Below are 13047 nucleotides of genomic sequence, written 5' to 3'. Positions count from 1 at the left end.
CTCTTCAAATAAAAAGATCTGTTGGCCTCTATATTCTTCACCTGCTGCTGGTCAATGTTCAGTGAATCAAGTTAAAAATATTTTTGTGCATTACCAATTCTACTGTCTAGACCCATAAGAGCAGCATTTTGCCAAGCACAGATTGTCAGGTGTGCACATTAGTCCACTGAGTGACATTTTGAAGATATTTTGAGCGGACCCAACAGACAAAGTGGGCTACAACACTTCCTGTGGTTTTACATTATTTCCCAGTATGCCACTATTTTAAGTGACATTTCTGATTACGCTGCATTAACACTTGAAAGGTGCAATAATCACAAAACAAAATCTGGAACTTACAATTTTTAAATATTTGCTGGCCACAGATTCTAATTGAAAGTGACCCCATTTCATGTAATTGTTTAATGCTGAATGATTATGCTCATGTACTCTGATGATTCAGCTATCTTTGTTTTTAAATTGTGGGAGAAGCAAGGCCAAACTTATACAGGAAGTAACTATGTAGATATTGTGTTAAGTCTCTCAGGTCCCTGGATTGGCAAATGTTAGCTTAAAGTGAGACCTGCTTATAGCTGTGTACATATGATTATTCATAGTGAAAAATGTGATTTTTTTTTCTGTGAATGCTTGTAATTAGATGAAACTTTGTTTCTGATATTTTTGTTCCATTTGGGAATGTTTATTATGTAAAAAGTCACCAGGTGCAATTTAGGTTTTGGGTTGTGTAAAAAGATACTAGGTAAATATGTATAACACTGTTCTGTTGAGGTTTTTTTAATAACTTTTTATACAAATGCTTCTGGAATTTTCATGTGCAACGCATTTTATATTAAAGTAAAACATTGAATCACATTTGTATGTTTGTGGTTGGTATTTTAATATGTCAGTTGGAAGTGAAAACAGGAAGTAAATTTTGAGAGAAACATGTCAGTGGCAAATACGTTGTTTTTTCTTTTCATTTTCCATGTTACATAAAGTCACCTCCATATTAGCACTGATATGATGAGATTCACATGACAATGACAAATGCTATTTTAAAATAACATAAATGTTATGTTTCACTCCCTAACATCCAGTTTTTCTTCCTAAGCTATTCAGGCAAATTGATTTCTCTGCCTATCACTTATTCTCCTATCTGTCATTTGTTGTTGTCCTTGATTCCCCATCCTCTGACTCATTGCAAAGATTCCCATCCCCCTGCCATTTTAGTTTAAAGCCTCCCCACCTACAGCAAATACTGCCTGTAGGGCATCAGTTTCACTCCTGCCTAAGTGTAACCTATTCAGTTTTTACTGTCCCAGTATCCAAGGAATCTGAAATCCTCCCCATCACGCCATCACTTCAGCCACATATTCATCTAGTATATGTCCTGCTATTTTATAGAATCATAAAACACTACAGTGCAGAAAGAGACCATTTGGTCCATCAAGTCTGCACTGACCCTCCAAAGAGCATCCCACACAGACCATGACCCCACCTGTACCCATAACCCCACGTTTACCATAAGTAATTCTCCTAACCTGCGCATCTTTGAACTATGGGAGGAAACTGGAGCACACAGCAGGAACCCATGCAGACACAGGGAGAACTTGTAAACTCCATACAGTCGGCCAAAACTGGAATCTGAGCTGGGTCCCTGGTGCTGTGATTCTGCAGTGCTAACCACTGCCATCATGCTGCACAGCATGTGGAATGACAGTAATCCTAAAAGCACTATCTTTTGAGGTCCTATTTTTTAACTTACTTCCTAACTCCTTATATTCTGCTTTTAGGACCTGAGCCCTGAGGTTTAAACCTAAGTTGTTGGTACCAGTTTGTACCACAGCTACTAGCTGTTCACCCTCCCCATCCAGAATGTCCTTTGTCTAGTGGTCTTCTCTACATCGGGTGCACCAAACATAAATCTAGGGAACGGCTCACCGAGCATCGCAGCCGGGTCTGCACGGGCCGGCCAGACCTCCCAGTTGCCGGCCATTTCAACTCCCCTTCCTACTCCCTTTCTGACATGACCATCCTTGGCCTCCTCCATTGCCACAACAAATCAAACCACAAGTTGGAGGAAAACACCTCCTCTTCCACCTGGGCAGACTACAGCCTGGAAGACTCAACATTTTGAGTTCTCCAATTTCAAAACTTCCCTTACCATCCCCTGATTCCCTTCCCAGCCCCTCCCCCTCCTTCCACTGCTCCCTGCCACTAACCAAATTCATTCCTCCTATTGATCAACGCCACTAACCAAATTCATTCCTCCTATTGATCAACCAGGTGGTTCCTGAAGAAGGGCTCATGCCCAATACGTCGATTCTCCTGCTCCTTGGATGCTGCCTGACCTGCTGCGCTTTTCCAGCAACACATTTTCAGCTCTGATCTCCAGCATCTGCAGTTTTCACTTTCTCCAGGTGGTACCCTCTACCTGTCTTGTTCTATCCCCACTTCACCACCCCCTGCCGCCTCCTTTAACTGCAGCTCTCCCCACATCCACCCCCAGTCCAGAAGAAGGGTTATACCTGAAACGTTGACTCCTGATGCTGCGTAGCTTGCTGTGTTCTTCCAGCCTCCTGCCTGTCTACTTTGCCAACTCTGAGACATCCTTTAACCTAGCATCAGGGAGGTAACATACCATCCTGGAATCTCATTTGCAGCCACAGAAAAGCTTATTCATTCCCCTTACAAATGAATACCCAATTACTCTTGCATTCCCAACTCATTCCTTCCTCCTTTATGTAGCAGAGGCAATCATGGTGCAATGAATTTGGCTGTTGCTGCTTTCCTCTGAGATACTTGGGCTATTATCCCAGCAGTATTCAAAGTGGTATATTTGTTTGCAAGGCAATAGTCAGTGGAGAAGCCACTGACTCCTGCCATGTCTTACTCCTCCAAATTAAACCTTTTAGAAGTTGCTTTATATAAAGTCATTTCAATTAATGTAGAGCCTGATGCTTGGTCCTCGTAATTATGGAATATAGTCCTTACGAACTATTAGCCACAAAGACTATCTTCCAAACTACAAACCAAAGAAGTAATAAGGGAAAAGCACTGCTGCCCCTCTGCACTGAATGCCTAGTGTGTCCGAATTCCCAGATATACAAACTCTTTCAGGTAGTGTCTTAGGGGATGTGCTCTCTCCCAACTGCTCATAGATGAAGCTTACTGATCTACACCCAATGCAATGTGGTTGCCTTTTATATATTTTCTCTATTTAATCAGTCTCTGTAATGACCCAAAAGGCAATCAGTTGATAAAACATGATTCACCTCCACCTTTGCAGGAACAATTAGTTATAGACAATGAACCCATCAGTAAAACAATGATTTTTTAAAAAATCTTGCCCAGATATTTTTAAAATAAACCATCTGTTCTGTATATGCTTGAGAAAGTGTTTCAGAAGCAACAGAGAGACTGATCCTGGAGACCATGCTTGGAAGATGGAATCGGGACTAAGTAAAATAAATGTATAAGCTTAGTCATGACTAATGAGTCTTAGAAATAGGTATAACACAGTGCCAATAACAGCAAGAGTGACTGCTGCACAACCTGGTGGAGACAGAAGTCCTACCTTTACATTGATAGTGCCACAAAACATGAAGAAAGAAACCCTCAATGTGCTAAATAGGACAGACTTAAAATACTCAAGCCTGGGCATCCATGAAAGACTACAGCCAAATTGCAATGCAAAGCAATTTGTAAACTTACAGCCTGCCATATACCTGACACTACCATCGATCCTGCCATGCCAGGAACAGCATCGTGTATACCTAAAACTTAGGTGCCAATCTGAAGCTAGCAAACAGGACTAATTGAGTATGAAAGAGCAGAAGCAGCAAGTGATAGAGCTAAGCGATCCCATGACTAATGGATCAGATCAAGTGCATCATCAAGTTGTGAATGGTGGTGGACAATTAAACAACTCACTGGAGGAGGAGGCTTCACAAATATTCCTATCCTCAATTATAGAGGATTCCAGCACATCAATGCACAAGATAAGGATGAAGCATTTGCAGCAAATTTTAACCAGAAATGCCGTGTGGATCATTGATCACGGCCTCCTCCAGAGGGCAACAGCAATTCTTCACCCAATTGAATTCACTCCATGTGATATCAAGAAATGGCTGGAGGCAATGGATACTGCAAAAATCATAGATATGGGTCCTGACATTCTGGTAATACTACTGAACACTATTGCATTCCAGAACTTGTTGCACCCTTAGCCAAGTTGTTCCAGTACAGATACAACTCTAGCATCTACCCAACAATGTGGAAAATTGCCAGGATATCTCCTTTACACAAAAATCAGAGGTGAAGTGAGTGTGACTGCCCTTGATATCAAGGCCAAATTTGACCATATGTGGAATCAAAAAGCCCTCGCAAAACTGGAGTTAATGGGTATTGGGAAAAATCTCTCCACTGCTTAGTTTCAAACCTGGCACAAAGGAGGATGGTTGTGGTTGTTGGAGGTCAGTCATCTCAGCTCCAGGACATCTCTGTAGGAGTTCCTCAGGGTAGTGTCCTAGCCCAACCATCTTCAGCTGCTTCATCAATGACATTTCTGCTATCATTAGGTCAGTAATGGGGATGTTTGCCAATGATTGCATAATATTCAGCACCATTCACAACTTCTCATACACTGAAGCAGTCATAGAGATGTACAGCATGGAATGTTCAAAATCAGTGAGACCTGGACAATTTTCAGGTTTGGACAGAAAAGTGGCAAGTGACATTTGCGCCAAACAGATGTGAGGAAATGATCATCTCCAGTTAGATTCAAGCCAAATACCTCCCTTGACATTCAATGGCATTACCATGACTGAATTCCCAACTGTCAACATACTGGAGATTACCACTGAGCAGAAACTCAACTGGTTTGGCGATGTGAATACAGTGGCTGCAAGAGCAGGTCAGATGCTAGAAATATTGTGGTGAGTAACTCACCTCCTGACTTCCCAAAGCTTGACCATCACATATAAGGTACAAGCCAAGAAAGTGATTAATTACTCCCCAGTTTCCTGGATGAGTGCAGCTCCAACAACATTCAAGAAGCTTGACACTATCCAGGACAAAACAGCCTATTTATTTGGAATAACATCTGCTCCCTCCACCATCAACATTCAGTAGAAGCAGTGTACAGTACATAAGATGCACTGCAGAAAATCACCAAAGCTCCTTAGACATCACTTTTCAAACCCATGACCACTTCCATATAGGACAAGGGCAGCAGATACATGGGAAACAGCACCAGCTGCAAGTGCCTCTCTAAGTCATTCACTGTCCTGACTTGAAAATATGTCACTATTCCTTCAGTGTCACTGAGTCAAAATCCTGAAATTCATGCCCTAACAGCATTGTAGATTCCTTACAAGTGCAAGGACTGCAGTGATTCAGGAAGGCAGCTCACCACCTTCTCAGACAATAAATGCTGGCCCAGCCAGCAACATCCACATCCCACAAGTGAATAAAAGTTTTTGAGTTTTGCTTAACAGGAATTATAAGCAAATATCAGACTTGACTCACTAAATATGATGGTTTATGATCATATGGTGGAAATTATGGCTTCTTTTTTTAATAACAGCTTGTGTTATCATTGTAACACAGGAAATCAATGAGTCAGTCCAGACCACAATTCCTTGTAAGAGTAATTCAGCTAGACCTATTTCCCTCTCTATCTCCATAACTTGAAGATTTTATTTCTTAAGGTGCTGGTCTGATTATGTTTTGAAAGCCATAATTTAGTGTGCATCTACCCATCCTTTCAGAGAGTGTATTTCAGACCAAAACACCTACTCTATTTAAAAAAGATTTCAGCTTTGGTTCTGTTTTCAATCATCTTATATCTGCGTTCCCTGATTCTCAACCACTCTTCTAAGTGTCTTTCTCTAGCCCTGCTCTGCTCAGATATAAATTGTTATTTCCTTGCACTTGTATCCTCTGCCTCTGTTCATTAATCCAGGGCTTATTTGCATTTTTAACCACACTTCCAACCTAACTTGCCACCTTCGAGGATCAGCGTTTGTATCCCTAGATCTCTGTTCCTGCACTCCCTACAGAATTATACTGTTTTGTTTAGTATCTCCTCAATCTACTTGTCAAAATGTATCGCTTCACATTTCTCTGTAGTAAATTTCATCTGCTACATGCAACCCATTCAACTGGTTTCACTATCAAGGTGTTCCTTACAATTTACAGTACTTTCAAGTCAGTGTCATCTGGAATTTTAAAATTGTGCTTGGCACACACAAGTTTACATCTCCAATGTAAATATATTAATATCAAGAGATGATACCTCTTTTGCATACCTTCTTCCAATCTGAACTATCTCTTTCACTCAATCAACTTTGTATCCATGTTGTCTCTGCAGTTTTTGTTCAATGGCCTTCCTCTTTGCTGCCAAACCCATTAGTTGGTATTTTACCCAATGCCTTCTGACGGTTTCTGTACAAAATATATATTCGAAATCCTATAAGATTAAAAGAAAAGGCTTATAAAGTCACTAGAAATAGCAGTAATTCTGTGGATTGGGAGGTTAACTGAATGCAATAAAGGGGGACTGAGAATTGATAAGGAAAAGAAAAATAGAATTTAAATGTAATCTTACAACAAAAAGTAGAAATGGACTGTAAAAACTGATCAATATGTATATAGACAGGAAGCACTTGGTCAAAACAAATGTAGGTTTGATACAGACAGAGTCAGGATAGTTTACAATGAGCAGCTGAGAAGTGACAGCGAAGTGAAATGATTAACTTGTGTCTGTTTACACTGAGGACAATTCTAGAAATCTCCCAGAACTAGAGATCCAAATGACGAGGAAGAATAAGGAGTTGAAGGAAATTAGTATCAATAAGAGGTTTGTACTGGAGAAATTAATGTGGCTGAAAATTGATAAATCCTCAGTACCTAATGGTATGCATCCTATAGTGTTGAAGGAGGTGGCTATAGAGATAGTTGATGCATTGGTGGTTATCTTCAAAATTTCTATTGCTTCTGGAATGAGTCCCGCAGATTGCAAAGTAGCAAATGTCATCCCACAATTTAAGAAGGGAGTGAAAGAGAAAACAAGAAACCACAGACCTACTAACCTTACATCAGTAGTAGGGCAAATGACAGAGTCTCATATAAAGGATGGGATAAATAGCCACCTTGTTGATAATGATTGATTGAGCACAGTGAGAATGAATTTGTGAATGGAAAATTGAGTCATTGAGACAAAGAGTTATACAGCATGGAAACAGACCCTTCGCTCCAAATTGTCCATACTAACTAAGTTTCCCAAACTAAACTAGTCCCATTTGCCTGCATTTGATCCATATCCCTTTAAATATTTCCTATTCATGTACCTGTTTAAATGTCTTTTAAATGTTGTAACTATATCTGCTTCTATCACTTCTCCAGGCAGTTCACTCCACACACAAAACAGCCTCTGTGTGAAAAAATTTCCCCGTTTTAAATCTTTCTCTTCCCATCTTAAAGTCCACCACAGGAGGTTGGTTAGAAAAATTAAAGTGAATGGAATAAAAGGTAATGTCCTGGCATGGATTAATGATGAGCTGACAGCCAGAAAATAGAGAACAGGACTAAATGGTTTGGAGATGCTAGTGCTTGCAAATAAACCTGTTGGACTATAACTTGGTGTTGTGTGATTTTTAACTTCGGACTAAATGGGCCATTCTCTCATTAGTAGGCTGTCACTAGTGGGGTATAGCATGGTTCAGTACTTGGGGCTCCAACTGTTCACAAAGATATCAATGATTTATATGATTTTGATATCAATGGGTGGCCTGGTAGCTCAGTGGTTAGCACTGCTGTCTCACAGCACCAGAGACCTGGGTATGATTCCATCCTCAGGCTGTGTGAAGTTTGCATGTTCTCCCTATGCATGGGTTTCCTTCAGGGTACTCTGGTTCCCTCCCACTGTCCAGAGATATGCAGGTTAGGTGGATTGGCCATGCTAAATTTCCCATAGTGTCCAGGGCTGTGCAGGTTAGGTGGATTGGCCTTACCAAATTGCCCATAGTGTGCAGGTTAGGTGAATTAACTATGGGAAATATAGGGTAGAAGGTTGGGTATGAAGGAGTGGTGTTGGCCTGCTTCCATACTATAGAGTTTCTATCCGTTGGGAACCAAATGTATTATTTCCAAATTTGTAGGGGCTAGAAAGCTAAGTAGGAATGGGTTTTATGAGAAAGATACAAAGCAACTCATAAAGATTTGGACAGGGTTAATGAATGGACATGAACATTACAGGTGGAGTATAATGTGGAAAAATGGGAGGTTATCTGTTTTGGTAGGAAACAGTTCTTAAGCTGTAAGAGTTTGGAAAGTGGAGATATACAAAGGGATCTAGATGTTGACACGTCACTGAAGGCTAACATGCAGATGCAGCAAGGTATTAGGAAGGTTAATGGAATGTAAACATCATTGCAAAAGGATTTGAGTAAGGGGTAGTGAAATCTTTCTTCAATTGTATAGGAGCTTGGTTAGATCACATCTGGTACACTGTGTGCAGTTTTGGTATCCTTACCTCAGGAATTATTATTACAGTGGTGGTTCACCAGTCCTGTCCCTGGGATGGCGGAACTGACCTATGAAGTGAGAGTGGACAAACTGGGCCTCTATTCTCTGGAGTTTTGAAGAATGAGAGGTAATCTCATTGAGATTTATAAAATATTTTAAAATTTAGACGGGATTGATGCAGTTAAGATATTTCCTTGAGATAGGGAGTCTAGAAGCAGGGAACACACTTATATAGCAAGAATAATAAAGGGGATGCCACTTCAGTCCAAGATTAGAAGACTCTTCTTCACTCAAAAGGTTATGAACCTTTGAAATTTTCTACCACAGAGGTCTTGGAAGCTCAGTCTTTGATTATGTTTAAGGTAGAAATCGATAGATATTTGATTACAAGTGGCATACACAGTTATGGATAGTGTGGTAAACAGAATTGATGTTATCTGTCACCACAGTCATATTGAATGGCAGGGCGATCTTGATGAGCTGAATAACCAACTCCGATCCCTATGTTCTTATGTTTGTGTGACTATCACAATTATCTGCCTGAACCACTGCTTCTTGAATCTTTGAAATTTCATGCTCGTCTAAATAAGTTTTTAGGTTTGCAGGAATGCTATTTCTGAATTCTAACAAGACATACTTTCCCTAATTTTTCAAATTTTTTCAAATATTTCAAACTAATCAAAACAACTGATCTTATTATTCTTCTTTTCTCTTGCAAATCTTACAAATGCCTATTTAGGTTTATTCATTTTAAACAATCATCTTCAGAAGCGAGCTCATGCGCATTGAATTTATTTTAACAGTTTCCAAAACTACATATTGTTCTTCTGACAAATGTGCACACACAGTCATAATAGTACTTGTCAAGACGTTATAGCATTAAGGTCTAATGATCTTTTTTCCACTTTGATCGGTTAGATTTTCAAATCAGGCAAAACAATTTTTGACTCCATTCTCAGTAATTTTAAGCATTAAGTGTAGATTTTCAATTCTCAGATTCCTAACAGGAATCTCAATCATCCTTTAGACTGCTTCTTTTATCTTCTTTCTTTAAGATTTGTTTTCTGGCCAACACCTGTTTTCTAATTTTCTGATTTCATTTGGGTTTAATCATTGTTTAATGTTACGAAAATTGCAATAATATAAACTGCTTTAGTTTGATAAAATTACTTTAATATGATCTCATGTATACTGGCACAGATTATCAATTTAATGCTCTTAAATTCCAACTTCATGTAAAGTGATAGCAGTCTGTTTGTAATAAGTAAGTACTGAAGTTACCCTGAATCTAACTCATGTTCCTTTTGTATTTATACAACATTGGGAATAAGGAATTGCTTACTTTTTGTTTCATGTACTACAGAGTAAATCATTACATTTTCCATGACCAAGCAATATAGCAGCAAGAACTATTTGATCTAAACCATGGACTCTCAGCATGAACTAAAGCTTGTTGTATTGAAATCAATTATATTCCATTATCTTACTGCATAGTCACTTGTCCTTGGTGCTTTCTAACATTCAGCACTTTATTGATAATGCAGTTAATTAAATTTTAACTAACTGAATAGAGCAACAACCGACACCACAGTGGCACTGCCTTTGTCTCTACAGAAGAGCTAATGATGGATTACGGTCGTATATTAAAAGCTTAGTAAGTAGTCTGTGTCATGATATAACTTCAAGTAAATTGGGCCAATATTCTGTAAGATTTAAAGTGGCAAGTTCAAAATAAACAAGACAATCTTTGGCTGGCTCTGTCTATAAAACAACCTTTGAAAATCCAACAGATTTATAGTTGTGTTTTAACCTATCAATATAAAGGCTATTTGCACAAAACCTGTGGTTAGAAATCATGGGTACTAAGTTCCCTGTAAGTTAAGACCAACTTAACAACAACTTCGTGCTTACCTAATTTACCTAACTTCATGCTAACCTAGTTAGCATAGTGCTTTTAACAATAAAAATTATAAGGTATTTTACAGGAATATTATGAAACCAAGCCATATAGGGCAGCACAATGGCTCAGCGGTTAGCACTGCTGCCTCACCGCGCCAGGGTCCTAAGTTTGCATATTCTCCCTGTGTCTGCGTGGGTTTCCTCCAGGTGCTCTGGTTTCCTCCCACAGTCCAAAGATGTGCAGGTCAGGTGGATTGGTGATGCTAAATTGCCTGTAGTGTTAGGTGCATTAGTCAGAGGGGAATAGGGTCTGGGTGGGTTACTCTTCAGAGGGTCGGTGTGGACTGGTTGGGCTGAAGGGCCTGTTTCAGCGCTGTAGTGAATCTAATCTAATCTAATCATATATGGAAATGACCATGAGGTATCCAATAAAGGGAAATGAGTAGCAGAGAGACAGAGGAGTTTAAGGAAGGGTATTCCAGGATTTGGGGACAAAATTATGAAGGAAAAGAGCTTTGCAGATGCAAATAAGCCACTGCATATTTTACTTACCACAAATTGTTGTTAAATAAGTGCGCTTCCCAGCATATGTTGTTGCTGAACTTTGATCACAATGTGGTTTAAACATATGAGTATTAGGCTGCTTGTGAACCTCAAACTTTCTAAGTTTGCATTAAACAGCTTGTGGTCCATGACTGGCAGGATTCCCAACCATACATAGGCCATTTCCCGTACTTTTGCTCTCCTCCCTTCTCCTCTATCTCAAAATATGATCGAAATTCCCTCGACCTTGCCTTCCATCTTGCCGGGCTCTGCATACAATAGATCACCCTCTGTCATAGCCATTACATGTAATGTGATTTCACGAACAACCGTATCTTTCTCCCTCTGTGCTTCTTTTAGCATTCAGATGGGATCATTTTTCAAACTTTCCCAGGAGCCTCTCCCCTTCACAGAGCACCTTCCTGTTAACCTTACCTCCTTCCTTCCCACCTTCTAGGGCCTCAGAAACTAATTGTAAGTGAAACAGCAATGTATTTGCTTTGAAGAGTACTTATGTTCAGTCAACAGTTTGGGCCCAGGTTTCTGCTCTCTTGTTATTTTAATCCTCCACCTTGCTCCAATTCGGATGTCTCTAATCTTTACCCTCTTAAATATCCCCTGAGACATGATAAAAACTTGGTGAACAGCATCTCATCTTTCAGTTAAGATTTTTACAGCCTTCCAGTAATAACTCTGCTGTTTCCATTTACACTGTGTCTCGAAACCCATTATTTGTTTGTTGTCGCATTGCATCCTATCTTCCCTGCATCTTTATCCCTTCTGTCATTTAATCTTTTCTGTCTTCCATGCTTTCATTGATCCTATTCCTCCTCCGCTACTCCCTTCCATGATTCAAAATTAAAACTGTATAGCTATAATGTTTTCCCTTTATTGATGCAAGGTCATTGGCCTGAGTTTTTCACTTTTGTTTCTCTCTCCGCAGATTCAGCCTCATCTGTTGAGCATTCCAGCAATTTATGGTTTTATTTCAGTGTTTGTTTTACTAGTTGTTTCTCACCCATTTAAAATTGCTGTCCAAGATTATTTTATCTGAGGATACACGATATGTTAGTTGTTCGAATGAAATTAGATAATTAGTTGATATTTAAGAGTCTTTAAAGCAACCACCTAGATTATGAGATGAATTTACCTCACTCAAATGGAACCAATGTTACTGGAGAACATGCTGTGAAAGCTGCAACTTCTACTCTGAGGTGAGCTTCTTTTGCATACTACAATTGCATTCAGTGCTCCTCAGCATTGGATTTGGCAGAGGATGACAAGCAGGAACGGATAGGGGTTCCTAGTTGTATAAGGAGAAAAGTGAGGACTGCAGATGCTGGAGATCAGAGTCGAAACATGTAGTGCTAGAAAAGCACAGCCAGTCAGGCAGCATCCAAGGAGCAGCAGAGTCAATGTTTTGAGCATAAGCTCTTCATCAGGAAATGGGAAGGGAGGGGAGGCCCAAGGGGCTGACAGATAAATGGGAGGGAGTGGGGGGGAAGAAGCTGGAAATGCGATGAAAGTGGGGGTGAAAGTAATAGGTTGGAGCGGAGGGTGGAGACGATAGGTGGGAAGAAAGATGGAAAGGTAGGACAGTTCAAGAGGGCAGTGCCAAGTTGGAGAATTAGATGTGGGATGAGGTAGGGGCATGGGAAATGAGGATACTGGTGAAATCAACATTGATCCTGTGTGGTTGGAGGGTCCCAAGGCAAGAGATGAAGCGTTCTTCCTCCAGTGAGCAATTAGCAGAGTTGCAGGAGGCAAGGTGGTGCACCAAGCATTAATATCAGAAATATCCTAAACAGTAACCACAGTTAGCCCATCCCTCAAAATGCTAATGACCGCTGCAGAGTAATTGCCTGTAAACCCTTTCTATAATATTTTCACGGCTCGACTCTGTAAATATAGATTATTTCTTCCGCTGGGTTGTTTCTACATTTTTATCAATTTTCTGCAACAGCATGAGAGAGAGAATGCAGAATACTAGAGATTGTATAGCATTACCTGTCTATCACAGCTGAATAAGTGAAGAATTTTGGAATCAACAAATATGTGAGGCTGGCAGCATTGGGGATGCGGTGATGTATTTGGATG

This window comes from Chiloscyllium plagiosum, chromosome 5, assembly GCF_004010195.1.
Source record: "Chiloscyllium plagiosum isolate BGI_BamShark_2017 chromosome 5, ASM401019v2, whole genome shotgun sequence".
Lineage (NCBI taxonomy): Eukaryota > Metazoa > Chordata > Chondrichthyes > Orectolobiformes > Hemiscylliidae > Chiloscyllium > Chiloscyllium plagiosum.
The sequence above is the reverse complement of the archived record's forward strand: the minus strand, read 5'-3'. Positions refer to the sequence as shown.